General features: G+C 37.6%; 1 non-coding gene and 1 pseudogene across 1 annotated transcript; both read left to right on the top strand.

Annotated features, from left to right (window-relative positions):
• Positions 1–16,612: 16,612 nt before the first annotated feature.
• TRNAA-UGC (transfer RNA alanine (anticodon UGC)) lies at positions 16,613–16,688 on the top strand. The gene has a single exon. It is a non-coding gene; the product is annotated as a tRNA-Ala (tRNA).
• Positions 16,689–19,022: 2,334 nt separating this feature from the next.
• Positions 19,023–20,497, top strand: LOC136320472 (obg-like ATPase 1; annotated as a pseudogene).
• Positions 20,498–24,042: the final 3,545 nt, after the last annotated feature.

Genomic DNA, 24,042 nt, shown 5'->3' with positions numbered 1-24,042 from the left:
CCTCAGCATTCCAGGCCAATGCTTTATCCACTGTGCCACCACAGGTCTAGCTAGTTTTAATTTCTGATATGATAAGTGTTGATAGACATCACTCAAATAATCAAAGGTCTTTGACATCTTAGTAATTTTTAAGAATATAAGGATTCCTAAGTCCAAAAAGTGTGAAAATTATTGAATCAACATTATGGCTCATGCAGTATGAAGTTAAAATATCACAAAAATATGTTTGTTGATAGGACAAATATTCATGATATATCAAGTGACAGTAGCAGTTTTCAAAATGGCATGCTACGTTATCCTGTTCTTGCTTTAAAATGTGTATGCATATGAATAACAGGTTATTTTAAGCATTTATGTTTTTTAGCTTGCCTACTTTATTTTTTCTGCGAAATAGGCCATGGATTGCTTTAGTAACAAGAAAAATAACTTGATTTTAAAAACGTTCAATTTACTGAAGTATTCCTGGTTGCCTTACAGCAAACAGACTCATGATTGTGAAGATGTTTATTTCTTCCTATATCTGAATACAATAAAAAAAGGATATAAAAACAGTACAAGTAAAATTCTAATAAATTCTACTACATATTTTTATATTTTTGGGATGACAGATTTGAAACATTTTGAAATTACAGATAAGCTTGTTCACCTGAAATAACCTTGAAACTTGACAAAGTGTTTAAAAATGGACTGAACCAAATTTTCATGTTCTGAAAATACACAGTGCTATGAAGGTAGAACAAATTGTTCATGGATTAATCTCATGTCCTGTTCTGGAGATTTGTTTATCTTATGCTCAATTCTACAAAATGGTAACTTGTATCATTTAGAACAGTATCATCCTTTATCAGCAGGATGAGATTGTGTGTTCCTTCAGAGCAGGGAAAAGTTCTTAAGATTCTTTTAAAAAATTATAGTACCTGAAAGAGAATTCAATATACAGAAGGCACTAAATAAACACCAGAAATGTTTATGTTGCACCTGTCTTTCAGAGGTAATATCCCATTCATTTATTCTCATTCCACGTTAAAACCTTTAAAGGTCTAGATATTTATATATACGTAATTCTAGAAGGAGATGGATAATTTTTAATATAGAAATGTTTAGTTATTCCTGCACTTAAAAAAATAAGCTCCAATTCTACACTCATATATAGATGTTTATTACCTAAAAACAAAATAAAACTTTCTCTCTTATTAAGTAGCTAACAGACTTTACAGTCTGTGGTGTTAATTGTTTTATTTTTGATCGTTAGTCAGAAGTCTACTGGGCTATACCTCCTACAGGAGAAGCCCCTGCTCCAATAAAGACAGTGCAGAGAAATGAGAAGCGAGTCCACTTTCCAAATATGAGGTTTCTTTTTGTACTAGCAAAATTTGGTGATGGCTAGTTATGGGGAGGAAGGAGAAATTGGGTGAAACAAACATTTCTAGCTTGGGGAACAGGAGATTGGAAAGGCCATCAACAGAGTCAATTGCAGAAGGAACAGATTGAATTGTGACAGGGAAGTAGATAGAATGGACTCAGGTGAGTGCACATTGTGAGTCCATTCTGGGACTTTTGTGGTATGTGAGTACTTAGAGTTTCCTCACTATTAATGGATATTATCCTTCAGACTTTCCTCCCTACTGCTCCCTGAGGGTGGAAGACATTTCCGACCTTAACTTCCCTTGATCTTATTTACGTGTCTTGAGTGTCTACTTTCTCTTATCTTCCAAGACCTATTAGAAAGGTCCCAAATTACCTCCAGCTTCATCCTATGACAATTGTTTGGAAATCAAATTAGACAATCTGTTTGTCCAACTTAGAATGTGATCTGGGTGTCCTCTGTTTCCTTCTATATTCAAAAGTTTTACCTTATGGTTAGATTATAAACACCTTGAAGGCAGGAAAAGTGTCTCTTTTTACGATTGCTATGAAAGTCTTGAAAGCAAATGTACCCATTTCCAGATTAGGGGAGTGCTACAATACTACAACACCTTCAGAACTTGAAATTCTGGGAAATGAACTTTGTCTTATAATAAGCGGAACCCCAAGTAAGACTTGGAATAATCTGCTTTATGGCTGTTGCCCTGGCCTTAATTAGCTGTGGAAATCACTTAATGTCTTCAGGCCTCAATTCACTCCATTATAAAATTAAGGGGCAAGATAATCATGTAAAGCAAGATGATGCTAATAATTACCATGAGTAATATGCATCGATTGTATACTACATGGTTTGCACTGTGATAAACATGTACATTATTTTTTTAGCAATCCTTTGAGTTGGTTACTGTTTTCACTCTCTCTTTACAGGTGAGGAAAATAAAGTTTATTGAGTTTAATGGATGTGCCACGAAAGCTAGTAAGTGTTGCATCTGAATTTAAATCTGATTCTAAGAAATTCCCAAGTCTTTGCCCTTATTCACTAAACCACTACTCCTCAAGGTCTCTACAACTTCTTTCTAGACTTTTTATATTTAAAACAACAACAAAAAATTACATTAAACAGAAACATGGTGATCTCTTCCTCCTTTGCTAAAATCAAGCAAGACTGCTGGAAAGCCAGAAAAATCTTTAAAACCTTGAACAGAGCCAATACTTGATTTTAGTACCTGTACAGAATGTAGTCCTGCACCTGGATGATGGGCACTGCCCACACCCACACTGTTAGCACTGAAGGAAAGCCCAGAAATGCAAGGATGTTTATCAAACTTTGTATGGTGGTGAGCTGTGAGAGTCTCCACCTCCAGTTAGAGCTCATAATTTATGTAGCATAAAGTGCTGTGGACATGACACAAATGTCACAGCACTGCTCTGGCTTTGGTAGGTGCGTTAGTGACTGAGAGCTGTTGCCTTGGCAACATCCATAAAGAGAATTTAAGTATTAGTTGTAGTTGGATGTTGGTTAATGATAACTACTACTACAGAAGTGTATAACCTCCAGGCCAAAATAGTAAGTTTAAAAAAACCACTGTAGCCTGACCTGTGGTGGCGCAGTGGGATAAAGCGTCGACCTGGAACACTGAGGTCGCCGGTTCGAAACCTTGGGCTTGCCTGGTCAAGGCACATATGGGAGTTGATGCTTCCTGCTCCTCCCCCTTCTCTCTCTCTCTGTCTCTCTCTCTCACTCCTCTCTCTCTCTAAAAAAAAATCAATAAATAAAAATATTTAAAAAAAAAAAAAAAAAAAAAAAAAACCACTGTACCCAGCCCCCAAAATTAATTCAAGTCCCTGAGCACCTTCTAAGGACTCATCACAGTGCTGGGTATTGGTGACATGCAGTTGAACAACTGTGCCCTTAGGAGCTGTGGTTGGGAGGCAGAGAGACAAATCAGAAGTACAGAACAGACTGAATCAAAAATAATTTCAAACAGAAGTTAATTTTATGGATGCAGGTCCCTAAATAGAGGAACTTCTGGTAACCCATCACTGAACTAGACAGTAATCCAGCACGTGATTTTTATGCTTCTGCCTAAGAGAGAGGCTGGTAGACAGACAGCAAAGTCCATCAAACCAGACTTTCCTTCAGAGGGGATCCTCTGGAGTCTTATGAGCATCTATTGAAGGGTTCCTAGTAAGGACCATGTATTTTCAGAAATTATCTCACAAACATTTGTGAGGAGATTTCTGACATAAGGAGACCGTAGAAATGTACCATTTTATTAGAGTAGGCTAAGGTAATTACAGGTAGACCTGAGAACTCTGCACTGCAAGTTAGTTAAGGACCCAGATTAATGGAGGTTCTCCCATCTTTTGTATGCCATTTTCAACATTGCCTGCGCATGGACACCTGGCCAGGTTAAGGGGACTCAGCACGGAGGATCTTATGTACCACTTCTGAACTAGTCTGATCAGAGGTGGTACAAATCAACTCTGGTCACATTTAGTCACATTTAGTCGCTGCCACTAAGTGGCTTAGAGAAACTGGGAAAGGCAAGTTACCTGTGATCCCAGGAAGAAGAGGAAATGGTTTGGTAAAGAGCTAACAGTTTCTGCCACAACCAAGGATAGGGATTGAAGGACTAAGCCAGAGAGGCCTTTTGGATACCCAGTTGAGAAGAGCAAAAAGTTGGAGGGAAGAAAACAAGGTGATAACATCTAATGAAACAGTTTTAGTCCTCCTCTACCTCTCCTGCAGAATAAGGCTGAGTCACAAAATGAAATACCTCCAGATTTTGCAAGTAGATTTTGCAAACTGAAGTCTGTAGGAAATCTGTGTCTCTATGCAATTTATGCCTTTAATGTACGCTATGAATATTATATAGTATGTTCTGATTATTATACTTCTCATTGTAACATCATATTCTCATGTCATAATTATAGATATTTCCAGATGTGTTGAGCACCTGAGTTATTTCACCAAAATTTACATAGATGGAGATGCCACATTGTGTTTAAAAAACTTAGATTCACAGAAAAATTGAGAAAATAGTAGCATTCTCATATACCCAAACTCAATTACCCTTATTATTCAAGTCTTATATTAATATGATGAATTGGTTATTAATGAATCAGTATTGATACATTGAAATCTGTATTTTATTTGGATTTCCTTAGTTTTAACTAATGTCTTTTTTTTTTTGGCTCCCAGCTAGGATGCTACAATACATTTAGTAATCATGTTTCCTTAGGTTCCTCTGGGATATGATAGCTTCTCAGATTTTTCTGGTTTTTTGATGATCATAACAATTTTGAGTAGTACTGGTCAAGTATTTTATAAAATGCCCTCCAATTTGGATTTCTCTTATATATATATTTTTCATGATTAGACTGAGGTATTATGTTTTTGGGAGGAAGACCACCAAATTTCCTGTACGCCAAATGATGAAACATCAAAAAATGAACCCCCAAAAAACAATTCCTTTTACAATTGCAACAACAATAAATACCTAGGAATAAACCTATATGCTAAAAACTACAAAATTTTATTAGAAGAAACTAAAAATGACACAATAAAATGGAAAAATATTCTATGTTCATGGATTGGAAGGATCAACATAGTTAAAATGGTAGTGGTAATGTATCATATCACATCAAGGGTCCATGCTATCAGCATGATTTATCGCTATTGATCACCTGGCTAAAGTGGTATTTATATGTTTTCTCCATTCTAAAGTTTCTCTCCCCCTCCTCTTTTCATACTCTGTTCTTTGGAAGAAACATTATGTCCAGCCCACACTTTAGGAGTAAGGATGCTCCACATCCTTGAAGGCAGAGTATCTACCTAAATTATTTGAAGTTCTTCTGCATGGGAGATTTACCCTGCATTTGTAAAAGGAGCCCAAATGCAAAAAGGCCAAGTTAATGCTGTTCAATAATGAAAATTTTAAATGCATGAAGATGTCTTACATTTCTTTTTATTTACCTTACCTAACTCTTAATAATCATAATAATAACAATAATAATGCCTAATACATATTGAGTTGTCAACCAAATTGAGTCTTCTTAACAAAACTGTTAAGTAGCTACTACTAATACAAGAATTTTGCAGATGAAGAAACTGAGGCATAGAAAGATCAGATGATGAGCAGTCAATAGAAATCAGATTTTATAAATATAAAAGTTAGTAGGCTCCCATTGTGCTTAGAATAATTCAGCCTCCTAAACTTGGCCTGCAGGCCCTCTATAATATGGCTCAGCTTATTTATCTTATTTCTTCCCCTAATTTACTATGTTCCAGTCTCAGTGGCCTTCTTTCTGTTTTGAATCCCAAGTTAATCTTGCCTGAGAGACCCTGGACTTTCTGTTCCCTTGGCTCTGAATCCTTGAATGTCTAGGTTATTTTGTGTCAATCATGTTGCTGATCAAAGCTCATCTGTTAAATGTGGCTTTCTCTGACCATCCTATTTAAATTAGTTCTCTCCTCCCAAGAATCATTCTCTATCAATTTTCCCTGTATCATTTTTTTCCATAGCAGTTGTCACTCTTTGGAATTATTTTGGTAATGCATCTCATTTGCTGTCTCCCCATTTAGGTTGTCAACTGCATGAGAATGATGTCCACATGTGTTTTGTTCACTTCTGTGTTTCTAGAACCTAGAACAATACTAGAGGATGCTTAGTAAGTATTGCTGAATGAATAAAAGAGTAACTTGACCAAGCTATAAGATTAACAACTATTGAAGCTACACTTCAAACTCAGTTCTTTCCGATATAAAACATATGTCAAAACAATTTGCTATAAAGTCCAATAGCCATTCACTAAACACTGTTGATTTTCCCAGCAGCAAAGGAAAAAAAGAGAAAGGTCTCATCTAAACAAAATCTAAAATGAAAGAAGAGAAATACCAAAGGCATCATAGATATACAAAGGATCACAGTAGAATGCTATGTAAGATTGTATGCCACCAAATTCAACAATCTAGAAGAAATGGATAAATTCCTAGAACTATACAATCTTCCTAAACTGAGTCACAAAGAAATGGAAAACCTAAAGAGACCCATAAGCAGGGAGGACATAGAAACAACTATCAAAAACCTCCCCCCAAAATAAAAGTCCAGGACCAGATGGCTATATTAGTGAATTCTACCAAATATTCAAAGATTTGCTACCTATCTTTCTCAAAATATTCAAAGAAATAGAAGAGAAAGCAATGCTCCTTAACACATTTTATGAGGCCAACGTAATCCTCATACCAAAACTTGGTAAGGACAACACAAAAACCAAAACTACAGACCAGTATCTCTAATGAATACATATGCAAAAATCCTAAACAAATTACTAGCAAATCTAATACAACAACACATTAAAACAATAATACATCATTAGCAAGTGAGATTCACTCCAGGAGCACAAGGATGGTTCAACATACGTAAATTGATCAACATAAAACACCACAACGAAACAAAAACAAAAATTATATGATCCTTTCAATGGATGAAGAAAAGGCATTTGATAAGATACAACATCCTTTTATATTTAAAACACTCAATAAAATGGGTATAGAAGAAAAATACCTCAACATAATAAAGGCCATATATGATAAATCATCAGCTAATATCATACTAAATGGTGAAAAAAATGAAGGTTTCTTATCTGAAGGAACAAGATAAAGCTGCCCACTTTCTCCGGTCTTATTCAACATAGTTCTGGAAGTTATAGCCAGAGCAATCATCAAGAGAAAGAAATAAAATACATCTATATTGGAAAAGAAGAAGTAAGGGTATCAGTTTTTGCAGATGACATGATCCTGTATATAGAAAACCCCAAAGACTCTACCAAAAAACTATTAGGAACAGTAAACTAATACAGAGAAATCACAGGATACAAAATCAATAAAGAAAAGTCTATTGCTTTCCTGTATGCCAAATGATGAAACATCAAAAAATGAACCCCCAAAAAACAATTCCTTTTACAATTGCAACAACAACAATAAATAAAATACCTAGGAATAAACCTATATGCTAAAAACTACAAAATATTATTAGAAGAAACTAAAAATGACACAATAAAATGGAAAAATATTCTATGTTCATGGATTGGAAGGATCAACATAGTTAAAATGGCCATATTACTTAAAGCAATATATGAATTTAATGCAATTCTCATCAAAATTCCAATGTCAGTCTTTTAAAGAAATAGAAAAAATCACCAGGTTTATAATGAATCATAAAAAACACTGAATAGCCAAAGCGATTCTGAGATAAAAGAATGAAGCAGGAAGTATCACACTACCTGACTTCAAATTATACTACAGAGCCATGATAATCAAAACAGCATGATATTGGCAGAAATAGACATACAGACCAATGGAACAGAATGAAGAGCCCAGAAAAAAACCTCACATATATCTAGACAAATAATATTTGACAAAGGAGCCAAAAACATAATGGAGAAAAGAAATCCTCTTCAATAAATGATACTGGAAAAATTGGAAAGCCACATACAAAAGAATGAAACTTGACTACAGTTTGTCTCCCTGCACAAAAATTAATTCAAAATGTATCAAAGACCTAAATAAAGATCTAAAACAGTACATAGAAGAAAACATAGGTACTAAACTCATGGACCTTGGCTGAAGAAAACAATTTATGAATTTGACCCCAAAGGCAAGGGAGGTAAAGGCAACAATAAATAAATGGGACTATATCAAAATAAAAAGCTTCTGCACAGCAAAAGAAACTGACAACAAAACAAATAGGCCAACCAAATGGGAGATGATATATTATTTGCAAACAACAGCCTCGATAGGGGGTTAATATCCAAAACATATAAACAACTCACAGAACACAGCAACAAACAAGCAAACAATCCAATTAAAAAATGGGGAGATGGCCTGAACGGACACTTCTCCCAAGAAAACATATAAATGGCCAACAGATATATGAAAAAATGCTCATCTTTACTAGCTATTAAAGAAATGCAAATCAAAACTACAATGAGATATAACCTCAAACCTATTAGGTTGGTTATAAACAACAAGGCAGGTAATAACAAGTGTTGAGAGGCTGTGGAGAAAAAGGAACTTTTATTCACTGCTAATGGGAATGTAAAGTATTACAACCATTATAGAAGATAGTATTGTGGTTTCTCAAAAAATTAAGAATAGAACTACTATATAACCCAGCCAATCTCTCTATTGGGTATCTACTCCCCAAACTCAAAAACATTATTACATAAAGATGCATACACCCCCATGTTCATCGCAGTATTATTCACTATGGCCAAGAATTGGAAACAACCAAAGTGTCCTGTAATAGATGACTGGATAAAGAAGATGTGGTACATATATACAAAGGAATACTTCTCAGCAATAAGAAATGATGACATAGTGACATTTACAACAACATGAATGGACATTGAGAAGATTATACTAACTAAAATAAGTAAATCAGAAAAAGCTAAGAACTGTCTGATTTCACACATAGGTGGGATATAAAATTGAGACTCATGGACATAGACAAAAGTGAAGTAGTTACCAGGGGGAGGGCAATGTGGAGGCAGGGGTGGGGGAAGGGAATAAAGAGGCACAAATATATTGTGGTGGAAAATGAGTTGACTTTGTGTGATGGGTACACAACATAATCAATAGTTCAAATGCTATAGATATGTTTACCTGAAATCTATGTACTCTTATCAATCATTGTCACCCCTTTAAATATAATATTTAAAATATAATTAAAAAAAGAAAAATTCAATGAAAATAAAGCAACCCCCCCAAACCAAAGTAGAAATAGGATATGTGGCAAAACATCTACAATTGATAAAAGCTACAGAAATTGTCAAGAAGAAGGAAGACTATCCGCATATCAGATTTATTACTAGAACCCACCATTTCATCTAATGGTAACCCCTAGCCTCATTATTCACTCATCTTAATACATCAGCATGCTAAACGACACACCTATCACCATGGTCAAAAATTGAAAACCTATCAGTGCTCCTCTGAGAAATCTCCACCCTCTTCTCCAGGAAAAATCCTGAATATTTCTCCTGTCCCCTGATTAAATTAACTCCAGTAAATGAAGCAAATTCCATTAAAAGGGGACTTCTCTCTCTGTGACATAGCTTATTCTTTTCATTGCTTCACTCATAAACTCCCTTTAACCTTAAACTCTATGCTGGCTGGTATTTGAATTCTTTCCTTTGCAAAGCCAAGAACTCACATTGGGTTGCTGATGCTTAGGTCCCAGAACCCTGGAAAGCCTGCATCAATACCACCTCAAAATCACCACAAAAATGTGCTTCTTTCACTGCCAGTATTTCAGCAGGGCTTATTTCCTACCCAAGACAATGTTGGGACCCCTATATTCAATCCTCAGAACAGACCAAAACCATGTGTGGTAAGTGCTAAATGCAGTGGAGCCAAGGAGAGAAAGGAAGTCACAGGTGGGTAGTAATTGTGCTAAACTATTTTCTTTTCAGAACCAATGGTACCAGAAGAAAGAGAGGTGCACTTCACAGGAGAGACAGCGGGGCAAGTGTCTTTTTGAAAGCAGAGAGATTCTCTCTAACATCAGTAGGAGTAAAAGCATATGCTTGGCGAGAAATAATGAGCTATACAAAACATAGAACATCCTATGCAAATGCTTGTACTTAAGACTGGCTGGCTAAACACTGAAGGTACACAAATTATAGCCATTAAAACAAGAAGGTATAGAAACATAGACAATGGATGTCTTTATAGTAGATGTATTTCAAAAAGGTTATTCTTTTTTCTTTTCATTTTTTTTGGCCAGTGAAGCTCCTTAGAACTATTAGGAAGATGTTTACAGTATGACACTATGACATCAGTTCTTAAAATTAAACTTTAACCCATATAGCTGTTCTCAGGATTATGTAATAGCTACCTTTTACTAAACCTCAACAGAGAGGAAAGCAAGATGAGATGATAGACACTGTATCTGTCATAGAACAAACTTGTATCTGAATAAAGTGGCATCTGAGATTGAAGGACAAAGAGAAGTTAGATGAAAACATCAGGTGGGGAGATGACATCAGAGTAATGGCGGGGTAGGAAGCAATACCAATAAATCTCCCCCAAAACTCAACAAGATCTTCAACCAGAAACAGAAAAACCTAACCTTGGAGCCTCCAGATGTTTTGCAATACACCCGAAGGTATGGTCAAGTGAAAAATTGGCTAAATATATAACCAAACCCCGAAGGAAATAGGGAGTAAGAAATGCTCCACCTTCCTCACTAACCTAAACAGGGCAGCTTTCACTGGGAAGTGAGAATATAGAAACTGAGGCGGGCAAAGAGGGTGAATAGATCCAGGCTGCGGAACAAACGGCCGAACCAGGCTGGGCACGGAGATCCAAGCCGAGGAAAAACTGTTTCTGTGGCAACCCGGGCAATACCAGCTAACATTTGCGCCAAACCCAGACAAAGAAAGACAACTGGGGCAGCCATTTTCCCCGATCCCCTGGTTGGCGCGCGCAGATAGTGGGTGAGAGATTCCTTCCAAAGTCCCGGGAGTGGGCGCCCGTGTTATCCCACAGAGAGACAGAGTCAGAGGCCTTTGTGTGGGCCTAAAGCAGAATCTCTGCACTGCCCCAGCACCCTGAAAAAGCCACGCACAGGGAGGGAGCAAGAACTAATTCCAGCACGAACTTTTCCATGTGGGTGGGGGTTTCACTCAGAGGGTGAGGCGGCCAACCTGATATCCTGGTCTGCACGCACAGATAGTGAGCGAGAGATTCCTCTGAGTGCCTTGTCAGTGCGCTCCTGTGTTATCCCACAGAGGAGCAGAGTCAGGGGCCTTTGTGTGGGCCAAAAGCGGAATCTCAGGCCACCCCAGTGCCTTGAAAAAGCTGTACACGGGGACGGAGCGAGAGCCAATTCCAACGCTGGAACTTTTCCATGCGGGTGGGGGTTTTACTCAGAGCGTGAGACTGCCGGCCTGATATCCTGGTCTGCGCACGCAGATAGTGAGAAAGAGTTTCCTCCAAGCACCCCGGGAGTGGGCACCCACTTGGGTTACCGGACAAAGTAGCAGAGCCAGAGGTCTTTGAGTGGGCGGAAACCCCGCCTGATTATGCTAGCAACTCTGACTGACTGAGCCTTACCCAGAGCTTTGTGCTGAGTGGGAATAGAGTGGGAGTTGCCAGCTCTTTGAACCTCTTACTATCCAGGCAGAGGCAGCAGCAACCCCATAGCTGGATTATCAGGCTACTAATTTAGGAAGGAAAGCTAGAAGAAAGGCTCCAGGAACACGGACTCTCTCACTGGCGGAGCCTATAAATGCTAATGAGCCTCGACTGCCAACAAGACTAAAGCACAATACATGGCATTGCCATAGAGACTTATCAACTGCAAACCTCTACCTGAGCATGCCAAAGGGGCAGAACCCGGGGTACAGAGTCACCGACCAGGAAGAGGGAGAGAAAAGAAAAAGCAAGAAGATAACCTCTCAAAATCAAGAATAATTCACAGACTATATAACCTATCCCATTTTATTATATTTGTTCGTTTGTTTCTCTTATCTTCATTCTTGATAATTTTTTTTTCCTCCTCCAATTTGGTTGATTAACTTTCTGCCAGTCTTACTCTCTCCTCTCCTTGAACTACACTACTCATAAGTGTTACATCTCCCATTATCTTTTCTTTCCTCTTCCTTTCTCTCTATGAGGGTTGCACTCCAAAACCCTTAACTCTCTCTCTCTCTCTCTTTTTTCTTTTTTCTTCTTTTAGTGGTTCCCTCTTATTTTTCTCTCTCTCTCTCTTTCTTTTCTCCCTCTATATTAGTTTCTTCCTTTCTCCTTTATGTCTCCTCTCATTCAAACCTCAATAATTAACAAATTATCTTATCTGGGATGCAAACTTATGTTTGTGGCATTTTGGGGGGTTTTTACTTCACCTTTTTAACTCATTAAAAGTGTTCCCATCCCTGGCTTTCCATTTTATCTAGTTCTTGTTCCACTAAATACAATAGTAATTTTTTAAATTGTCCCCCCATTTTCCTGTTTCCCTCTTATTCCTCTCATCATAACTCTTAGTCAACCAACACCTAAAAGCAAATCATTTTATTCTTGACCCAAATTTTTTTTCCTTATTTGCTTATTGTGGGTCCATACCCCCTTCTTTTTTCTTTCTTTTTTTTTTTTGCCCCTTTATTATTTTTACCCAATTCAGGCCCTCCATTACAGGCATTGTTTGTTCTATTTAATGCAATATAATTCACAGTTCACCACAAGATTTTCTCAAGAAAGAAGGGAGAGAAGAGGAGAGGAAAAAAGGAGGGGGGAATAATTTCCTTTTATTTTTATTTTTATTTTATTTTATTTTTCTTTATTTCATTATTAATTTTTTTTAAAAAAAACAACTCCTCAATCTTTACTTTTTAAACTTTTTATTCTTTATTAAATCTCATTAATACTATCAACAAAACCACCCTCAGATGCCATTAAGGAAGAGAAAATCGAATATCATGGATACAAAAGAAAGAGAGGTAACACAGATAGATGAGGAAAAATCTATGGAGAAAAAATTTAATATATTGGAAACCTTGGAGCTAAATGACAGAGAATTCAAGATAGAAATCCTAAAAATCCTCCGAGATATACAAGAAAACACAGAAAGGCAATTTAGGGAGCTCAGAAAACAACTCAATGAACACAAAGAATATATAACCAAGGAAATTGAAACTATAAAACCAAATCAAACAGAGATGAAAAACTCAATTCACGAGCTGAAAAATGGGGTAACAAGCTTAGCTAATAGAACAGACCAGAGAGAAGAGAAGATTAGTGAAATAGAAGACAAGCAACTTGAGGCACAACAGAGAGAAGAAGAGACTCAAAAATTAAAAAAAAATGAGATAGCCCTACAAGAATTACCTGACTCCATTAAAAAGAATAACATAAGAATAATAGGTATATCAGAGGGAGAAGAGAGAGAAAATGGAATGGAGAACATACTCAAACAAATAATAGATGAGAACTTCCCAAGCCTGTGGAAAGAACTAAAGCCTCAAATTCAAGAACCAAACAGCACTTCGAGTTTTCTTAACCCCAACAAACCTACTCCAAGGCACATCATAATGAAATTGGCACAAACCAACGGAAAAGAAAAAATTCTCAAGGCAGCCAGGGAAAAAGAAGAATACAACATATAAAGGAAGGCCCATTAGATTATCATCAGATTTCTCAGCAGAAACTCTACAAGCTAGAAGAGAGTGGACCCCAATAAATAAAGTCCTGAAAGAGAGGAACTTTCAGCCACGAATACTATACCCATCAAACCTATCCTTCAAATATGAAGGAGAAATAAAAACATTCACAGATACAGAAAAGATGAGGGAATTTATCATCAGAAAACCCCCACTCCAGGAATTACTAAAGGGGGTTGTCCAATCAGATACAAAGAACAAAAAAAAAAAGCCACAAGTAAAAGCTCCAAGAAGAACACAATAAAACCAAATTTAAACTGTGACAACAAAAAGAAAGGGGGGAGAGGATGGAGATTAACAGTAGCAAAGGACGATGGAGTGCAAAAGTACTCACAAAATAGTGCACTACAATGAACAGGGTAGGAACCCTTTTCATTACTTAAAAGTAACCACCATTGAAAAAACCACCACAGAAGCACATGACATAAAAAAGATAGCAACAGAGGAAAGATGTATGGAATACAACCAAATAAAAACAAAAGATAGAAAAATGAAAGAGAATGATCAAACAAGACACAAAACTAACAGAAAGCAATATATAAAATGGCAATAGAGAACTCACAAGTGTCAATAATTACACTAAATGTAAACAGATTAAACTTACCAATAAAAAGGCACAGAGTAGCAGAATGGATTAAAAAAGAAAATCCAAAGTATGCTGCCTACAGGAAACTAATCTAAGTAACAAGGATAAAAACAAATTCAAAGTGAAAGGCTGAAAAAAATACTCCAAGCAAATAACATCCAAAAAAAGCAAGCGTAACAATACTCATATCTGATAATGCTGACTACAAGACAACAAAAGTACTCAGAGACAAAAATGGCCATTTCATAATGGCTAAGGGGACACTGAATCAAGAAGACATAACAATTCTTAATATATATGCACCAAACCAAGGAGCACCAAAATATATAAGACAGCTACTTATTGACCTTAAAACAAAAACTGACAAAAATACAATCATACTTGGAGACCTCAATACACCACTGATGGCTCTAGATTGGTCATCCAAACAAAGAATCAACAAAGATATAGTGGCCTTAAACAAAACACTAGAGCACCTGGATATGATAGACATCTACAGGACATTTTATCCCAAAGTGACTGAGTATACTTTTTTCTGCAGTGTACATGGATCATTCTCAAGAATTGACCATATGTTGGGCCACAAAAATAACATCAGCAAATTTAGAAAAATCGAAGTTGTACCAAGCATATTTTCTGATCATAAACCTTTGAAACTATAATAGAATTCAACTGCAAAAAAGAGGGGGAAAAATCCCACAAAAATGTGGAAACTAAACAACATACTTTTAAAAAATGAATGGGTCAAAGAAGAAATAAGTGCAGCAATCAAAAGATATATACAGACTAATGAAAATGACAATACGACATATCAGAATCTATGGGATGCAGCAAAAGCAGTGATAAGAGGGAAGTTCATATCACTTCAGGCATATATGAAAAAACAAGAGAGAGCCCAAGTAAACCACTTAACTTCACACCTTAAGGAACTAGAAAAAGAAGAACAAAGACAACCCAAAACCAGCCGTAGAAAGGAGATAATAAAAATCAGAGCAGAGCCTGACCTATGGTGGCGCAGTGGGTAAAGTGTCAACCTGGAAACGCTGAGGTTGCCGGTTCAAAGCCCTGGGCTTGCCTGGTCAAGGCACATATGGGAGTTGATGCATCCAGCTCCTCCCCCCTTCTCTCTCTCTGTCTCTCTCTCCTCTCTACAAATGAATAAAATAAAAAAAAATTAAAAAAAAATCAGAGCAGAAATAAATGAATTAGAGAACAGAAAAACTATAGAAAAAATTAATAGAACAAGGAGCTGGTTCTTTGAAAAGATCAACAAAATTGACAAATCCTTGGCAAGACTTACCAAGGAAAAAAGAGAAAGAACTCATATAAACAAAATCCAAAATGAAAGAGGAGAAATCACCACGGACACCATAGAAATACAAAGAACTATTGTAGAATACTATGAAAAACTTTATGCCACTAAATTCAACAACCTAGAAGAAATGGGTAAATTCCTAGAACAATACAACCTTTCTAGACTGAGTCAAGAAGAAGCAGAAAGCCTAAACAGACCTATTAGTAGAGAAGAAATAGAAAAAACCATTAAAAACCTCCCCCAAAATAAAAGTCCAGGCCTTGACGGCTATACCAGCGAATTTTATCAAACATTCAAAGAAGACTTGGTTCCTATTCTACTCAAAATCTTCCAAAAAATTGAAGAAGAAGCAATACTTCCAAACACATTTTATGAGGCCAACATAACCCTCATACCAAAACCAGGCTAGGATGGCACACAAAAAAGAAAACTACAGACCAATATCTCTAATGAATACAGATGCTAAAATACTAAACAAAATACTAGCAAATTGAATACAACAACATATTAAAAAAATAATACATCATGATCAAGTGGGATTCATCCCAGAATCTCAAGGATGGTTCAACATACATAAAACGGTTAACGTAATACACCATATCAACAAAACAAAAAACAAAAACCACATGATCTTATCAATAGACACAGAAAAGGCTTTTGATAAAATACAACACAATTTTATGTTTAAGACTCTCAACAAAATGGGTATAGAAGGAAAATATCTCAACATGATAAAGGCCATATATGATTAACCATCAGCTAACATCATATTAAATGGCACAAAACTGAAGGCTTTCCCCCTTAAATCAGGAACAAGACAGAGTTGTCCACTCTCTCCACTCTTATTTAATGTGGTACTAGAGGTTCTAGCCAGAGCAATCAGACAAGACAAAGAAATAAAAGGCATCCATATTGGAAAAGAAGAAGTAAATGTATCACTTTTTGCAGATGATATGATCCTATTCATCAAAAACCCTAAAGAATCCACAAAAAGACTACTAGAAACAATAAGCCAATACAGTAAGGTCGCAGGATACAAAATTAACATACAGAAGTCAATAGCCTTTCTATATGCCAACAATGAAACAATTGAGAACGAACTGAAAAGAATAATCCCCTTGGCCCTGGCCGGTTGGCTCAGTGGTAGAGCATCACCCTTGCGTGCAGAAGTTCCGGGTTCGATTCCCGGCCAGGGCACACAGGAGAAGCACCCATCTGCTTCTCCACTCCTCCCCCTCTCCTTCCTCTCTGTCTCTCTCTTCCCCTCCTGCAGCGAGGCTCCATTGGAGCAAAGATGGCCCGGATGCTGGGGATGGCTCCTTGGCCTCTGCCCCAGGTGCTAAAGTGGCTCTGGTCGCAACAGAGCGACGCCCCAGAGGGGCAGAGCGTCGCCCCCTGGTGGGCGTGCCGGGTGGATCCCAGTCGGGCGCATGCGGGAGTCTGTCTGACTGTCTCTCCCTGTTTCCAGCTTCAGAAAAATACAAAAAAAAAAAAAGATTAATCCCCTTCACGATTGCAACAAAAAAATAAAATACTTAGGAATAACCATAACAAAGAATGTAAAGGACTTATATAATGAAAACTATAAATCATTGTTAAGGGAAATCGAATATGCCTTGTTCTTGGTTAGAAAGAATAAATATAATCAAGATGGCCATATTACCCAAAACAATATACAAATTTAATGCAATTCCCATCAAAATTCCAATGACATTTTTTAAAGAAATAGAGCAAAAAGTCATCAGATTTATATGGAACTATAAAAAACCCCGAATAGCCAAAGCAATCCTAAAGAAAAAGAATGAAGCTGGGGGCATTACAATACCTGACTTCATACTGTATTATAGGGCCACGACAATCAAAACAGCATGGTATTGGCAGAAAAATAGACACTCAGACCAATGGAACAGAATAGAAAGTCCAGAAATAAAACCACATATATATAGTCAAATAATTTTTGAGAAAGGGGCCAAGAACACACAATGGAGAAAAGAAAGCCTCTTCAATAAATAGTGCTGGGAAAACTGGAAAGCCACATGCAAAAGAATGAAACTGGACTACAGTTTGTCCCCCTGTACAAAAATTAACTCAAAATGGATCAAAAATCTAAACATAAGACCTGAAACAATAAAGTACATAGAAGAAGACGTAGGTACTAAACTCATAGACCTGGGTTTTAAAGAGCATTTTATGAATTTGACTCCAAAGGCAATAGAAGTGAAGGCAAAAATTAATGAATGGGACTACATCAGACTAAAAAGTTTTTGCTCAGCAAGAGAAACTGATAACAAAATAAACAGAAAGCCAACTAAATGGGAAATGATATTTTCAAACAACAGCTCAGATAAGGGCCTAATATCCAAAATATACAAAGAACTCATAAAACTCAACAACAAACAAACAAACAATCCAATAAAAAAATGGGAAGAGGACATGAACAGACACTTCTCCCAGGAAGAAATACAAATGGCCAACAGATATATGAAAAGATGCTCATCTTCTTTAGCTATTAGAGAAATGCAAATCAAAACTACAATGAGATACCACCTCATACCTGTTAGATTAGCTATTATTAACAAGACAGGGTAATAGCAAATGTTGGAGAGGCTGTGGAGAAAAAGGAACCCTCATTCACTGTTGGTGGGAATGTAAAGTAGTACAACCATTATGGAAGAAAGTATGGTGGTTCCTCAAAAAACTGCAAATAGAACTACCTTATGACCCAGCAATCCCTCTACTGGGTATATACCCCCCAAAACTCAGAAACATTGATACGTAAAGACACATGCAGCCCCACGTTCATTGCAGCATTGTTCACAGTGGCCAGCACATGGAAATAACCAAAAAACCCGTCAATAGATGACTGGCTAAAGAAGATGTGGCACATATACACTATGGAATACTACTCAGCCATAAGAAATGATGACATCGGATCATTTACAGCAAAATGGTGGGATCTTGATAACATGATACGAAGTGAAATAAGTAAATCAGAAGAAACCAGGAACTGCATTATTCCATACGTAGGTGGGACATAAAAGTGAAACTAAGAGACATTGATAAGAGTGTGGTGGTTATGGGGGGAGGGGGGAAAGGGAGAGGGGGAGGGGGAGGGGCACAAAGAAAACTAGATAGAAGGTGACAGAGGACAATCTGACTTTGGGTGATGGGTATGCAACATAATTGAACGACAAGATAACCTGGGCTTGTTATCTTTGAATATATGTATCCTGATTTATTGATGTCACCCCATTAAAAAAATAAAATTATTTAAAATAAATAAATAAATAAATGTTTATATATATATAAAAAAAAAACATCAGGTGGTGGCAGGGCATGAATCATGACCTGCAGGGTCAGGTGCGGCCAGGAGCCTCACCTGCCCCCTGAGCCTAAGATGCCGTCATGCATGAAGCTTGGAGGAGGGGCCGAACCTGCATTCTCACCCCCCCTGCCCCCACCTCTGCTCGTGGGAGTCAACTGCTGCTGCCACTGGCCATCATCTGGGTGTCATCAGTGGCCCAGAGGATGATGACTCCCAAAAAGGAAGGTGGTAAAATTAAACCACCCCCGGTCATTGGAAGATTTGTAACCTCCTTAAGAATTGGTATTATTTGATTGGGAATTAATCAATAGTCAGGCTTCAGCAAAAACTTTCCATTCTGCACTATTGATCCTAATGATAGCAGAGCACCTATACCAGATGCTAGATTTTTTTTGCCAGTACCACAAACCAGCAGGCAAAATTCCTGCCCTTCTAAATGTAATGGGCATTACTGGTCTTGTAAAAGGAGCTCCCAGTGGACAAGACCTGGGAAATGCCTTTCTGTCTTATGTTGGTGCCTGTGATGGAGTCTTTCACCCAACACGTGCCTTTGAAGATGATGATATCACACATATTGAAGTGTAGATTCTATTGAAGATACAAAAATCATACACAAAGAGCTTCAGCTTAATGATGAGGAAATAATTATAGATAAACTAGAAAAAGTGGCTGTGAGAGGAGGAAATAAAAAACTAAAACTCCTATCCTGGGTTATAGATCAAAAGAAATATGTTTGCTTCTATCATGATTGGAATGACAAGAGATTGAGTACTGAATATACACTTTTTTTTCTGACTTCAAAACAAATGGTCTACTTCAGGGGTCCTGAAACTACGGCCCTCGGGCCACATGGGGCCCCTTGAGGCCATTTATCCGGCCCCCACCTCACTTCTGGAAGGGGCACCTCTTTCATTGGTGGTCAGTGAGAGGAGCACATTGACCATCTCATTAGCCAAAAGCAGGCCCATAGTTCCCATTGAAATACTGGTCAGTTTGTTGATTTAAATTTACTTGTTCTTTATTTTAAATATTGTATTTGTTCCTTTTTTTTTTTTTTTTTTTTTACTTTAAAATATGATATGTGCAGTATGCATAGGGATTTATTCATAGTTTTTTTATAGTCCAGCCCTCCAACAGTCTGAGGGACAGTGAACTGGCCCCCTGTGTAAAAAGTTTGGGGACCCCTGGTCTACTTGGTTAATCTTTCTGAAAACAAACAAACAAACAAAAGGACTATATTAGAAAGAAAAACAAATGGTTGACAAAAATTAAAGAGTGAGTGGACAGGTATGGCCCAGGTCATTCCTTTTAGTGGGCCTTGGAGCTCAAGTTACAAGAATTGAGTACTGAGGATTGACAGAGGTATCTGAAAGTGAACTTGAGAAAGTACTTTGCCAAAGACCATTCAGACTGGGTTTGCAGCACTCACGCTCAGATGAAGTACGTGCCCGGACTCAGGAAAGGGATGCAGGCTCCTCAAGCTTCAGGACAGATTCACACAGATTTTGAAAAAGGATTCATTATGGCCAAAGCGATGAAATATGAAGCTTTTAAATAGGAAGGTTCGGAAAATGCAGTCAAGCCTGCTGGAAAGTATAGAGAGCAAGGCAGAAATTATATTGCTAAAGACGGAGATGGTATCTTCAAATTTAATACACTGCAACAACCAAAGAAGAAATAAATTTTAGTTATCACGCAGATAAACGTACAATTTCAAACAGGCATATGTTTTTGTTTTTTTTTTTTAATTAAAATTTCTGAAACCTGAAGTGACAAAGTTGGGGTAACGAAAACCTACAAACAGAATTACTTTTATTTGTTTTAAAATTAAAATACTGTGTACTTCCAATGAAATGCAAGTTCACTAATGTGAAGAGCTTTACTTTTCTCGTGATTAAGACCCCACTCCAAACGTAGAAGCTTTATTAGGAACCATATTGCCTGACCTGTGGTGGCGCAGTGGATAAAGCGTTGACCTGGAAATGCTGAGGTCACCGGTTCGAAACCCTGGGCTTGCCTGGTCAAGGCACATATGGGAGTTGATGCTTCCTGCTCCTCCCCCCTTCTTTCTCTCTGTCTCTCTCTCCTCTCCCTCTCTCTCTCCTTTCTAAAATGAATAAATTAATAAAAAATATTTTAAAAAAGGAACCATATTATCCTCATGATACTTCATTAATCTCTATCATGTATGTCAAGCCTGACACCTTGGACAGGGAGGACAATGTGGATTGCTCGTTTTTGAATCTATATATATATATAAAAATTCATGTTTTATAGCACTCCAAATGTCTACACTCAATAAAATATTTGAGAAATAAATAAATTTTAAAAAATCAGGTGGTGGTGGGACTAGAGGCAGAAGAAGATGCTCTAGTCCAGCGGTTCTCAACCTGTGGGTCGCGACCGGGGCTCGAACGACCAAAACACAGGGGTCGCCTAAAGCCATCGGAAATACATATTTTATTTAAAAATGTATTGTATAATAAATATGTATTTTCCGACCCCTGTGTTTTGGTCGTTCGAGCCCCGCCGGGGTCACGACCCACAGGTTGAGAACCTCTGCTCTAGTCAGAGAGAATGGTATGTGCAAAAGTACGGACAAAAGAAGTGTCTGTGGCATGGTGATGCGTCTGTATAAATGGAGTACCACAGGGTGGCGTGCAGGGGAGCGATGGGACCAAGTGCACTTCCCAAAGATGGCTGCAACAACAGCTCCTGTCCTGGATAGTCTTCTACAGCCTTCCACCTACCCAGCATCCCCAGATAGAGTCGAATCCGCTTTCTTTGAATATATGTGGGTTTGTTACTTGCTTGTCACAAATACAAAGTGATGGAAGTGACACTGAGTGCTTTCTATGAGTAGGTCACAAAGGATGATGTGGTTTCTGCATTGTTAACCATACTGTGAGGGAGTCTAGACCACATGGAGAAACCACTTCTCCAGCTGACAGTCCCAGGAGAGAGCCCAGCCAATAGACATGTGTTATAATCACAGACATCAACCACTGGACACACGAATGGAAATACTTCCAGATGACTCTGGTGTCAATTTGTTAAACCACTCCAGCTTTTTAAGTCGTCTCAACTGAAGCCTCAGACACCATACAGCAGAAACAACCCTTTGTTGTGTCCTAGGTTTCTGACCCAACCAATGGTTGTTTTATGCCACTAACATTTGGGAGGACTTGCTATGCAGCTATAATAATTAGAACAGATGTTTGTATTGTGGAAGCAGTTGTCTATGTCTGGAGTTCAAGAGAGAAATATAGGCTGTAAATTTAGCCCTCAGCATAAATTTAGCTAAAGACTTAAGAAGATATGGGGTAACCACAGGAGTGTGCAGAACTAAAAGAGGGTTAATACTGTAACCCTGGGGCATGTAAACATTGAGGAGGCAGAAAGACAGGAACAAAAAAGACCAAGAAACAGCACAGTTGAGAAAGAGGGTTGTTAAGGGTGGGGGAGAGAAGAGATTTTAGCATTTGTGGGTGAGCTGCAGCATACTTCTTTCCCGGCAGCTGCCCCTTGCTGTCCTTGGCCCACACCAGCATCTGGAACGAGACGTGTACAAAGTTCCCTGCACACACCCGACAGTGGCCAGAGCTGCTCAAGTTCCAGCCTTGGGACATTTTTCACCACGTCAGAGCACTGCCTGGATGACAGTGACATGGGTGAGTTGCCAACACTTCCCAGAACATTCAAGTGTTTTGTTTAATAAGAGATCAGGGATTGGGGGAAGGAGAGAGAGTAGCCAGCCAACTATGAAACATGGTCACAAACTGTGGACTACTATACAAGTGTCATGGAAAAAGTTAAGAACAACATCTTCTATTCTGACAGCATCGTCCTTCTTCCAAAAGCTGGTGATACTTTATAATTTATATTTCTTTCCCAAATCACCCAGTTCAGTCCAAACATGCCACTTCCTCTGTGAGTATACTAGAGGATTGGGAGAAGGGAGGCAGGGCAATATTTTCAGACAATGTTATATTCTAATTTTTAACTTAAAACCAAGTTTAGCACAAAATACATTGCTGTATTTTTCTTAAATAATAAGTTGGCTTTTTTATTCTTAGTTTCTGTTTTACACTATCAATTTAAACTGGTTTTGAGGTAAATTTGCCTGCTTCCGATTCTTGACAGGTGACTTAGAGACAAATTATGCAAAAACTTGATGCTTAATAAGTGGAGAGAATCCTTGTCTAAATATTGATTATAATGAAGTATTAAAAGAATAATATTTTAATTCAGCTGCTATTCAGGCTCATTGATTTTCTTTTGGGCCAAAGTCTGTCCTGGGTTAGAGAAATTCTAGATCAATGGAAAATTATGATTGCTTGAAACAAGTTAGGAAAATGAATGATTATGGATTTTTGTCAAATCACATACCTAAGAGTCCAACGTAGACTAACCAGGACAGGAAAAATTCTCTCAAAATGATCATTAAGTACTTTTTGCCAAATATTGCAGAGGGATAGACTCCTCCAAGCTTTATATTCTAAAGTGGCTTCATCTGAGAAACAGAATCTTTCTTAATATCATAGGATCAAATTGTTTTAAAGAGAAACCAGCTTCTGAGTCTTCTCTATGTCCTGGGACCTTATTTCCAGATGGAAGCCTGAAACTGGTGTCCTCTTATTATGCCATTAAAGCGAAGGAAAGAAACTGCTGAGAGCATGCCATCTCTGTTGCCAAATCATCATGAGACAAACAAGTTTCCAAATTTTTCTCTCCTCATCTTCCTGAGTTTGTTATTAACCAAAAAAAAAAAAAAACCATAAAAATATTTCAGAGCACTTTTTTACCCTTAACAGGGGTTACTGTTCAAAAACTATATTTCTTCCCATATAGACAATGGCTTCTTTTAAGAGGAATGTTAAAGTCAATTCTAGGAGTCATCAGAGTGGCTTCATCCACAGATGTTTTGGGTCCAAAATGGTCTCTGTATAATGGACTCCCAGTGAGGTAGACTCCAGTCTATGTCTGTCCCGATAAACTTTCAAGGCACCTCCGGTGAAGACCTTGTTCTGTCCTCAAGCTGTGTGATCGTTAAATGTGTGTGTCAATGTGATTGAACTATAGGGTGCTTAGATGCTTTGTTAAATGCCATTTCTGGATGTGTCTGTAAAAATGTTTGTGGATGAGATTAACATTTGAATCAATAGACTGAGAAAAGTGCTTTGCCTTTCTCAATATGGATGGGCCTCATCCAATTCATTGAAGGTC

The sequence above is a fragment of the Saccopteryx bilineata genome, chromosome 1 (genome assembly GCF_036850765.1).
Source record: "Saccopteryx bilineata isolate mSacBil1 chromosome 1, mSacBil1_pri_phased_curated, whole genome shotgun sequence".
Taxonomy (NCBI): Eukaryota; Metazoa; Chordata; class Mammalia; order Chiroptera; family Emballonuridae; genus Saccopteryx; species Saccopteryx bilineata.
Note: the sequence above shows the minus strand (reverse complement) of the source record. Positions and strands in the feature narration are given on the sequence as shown.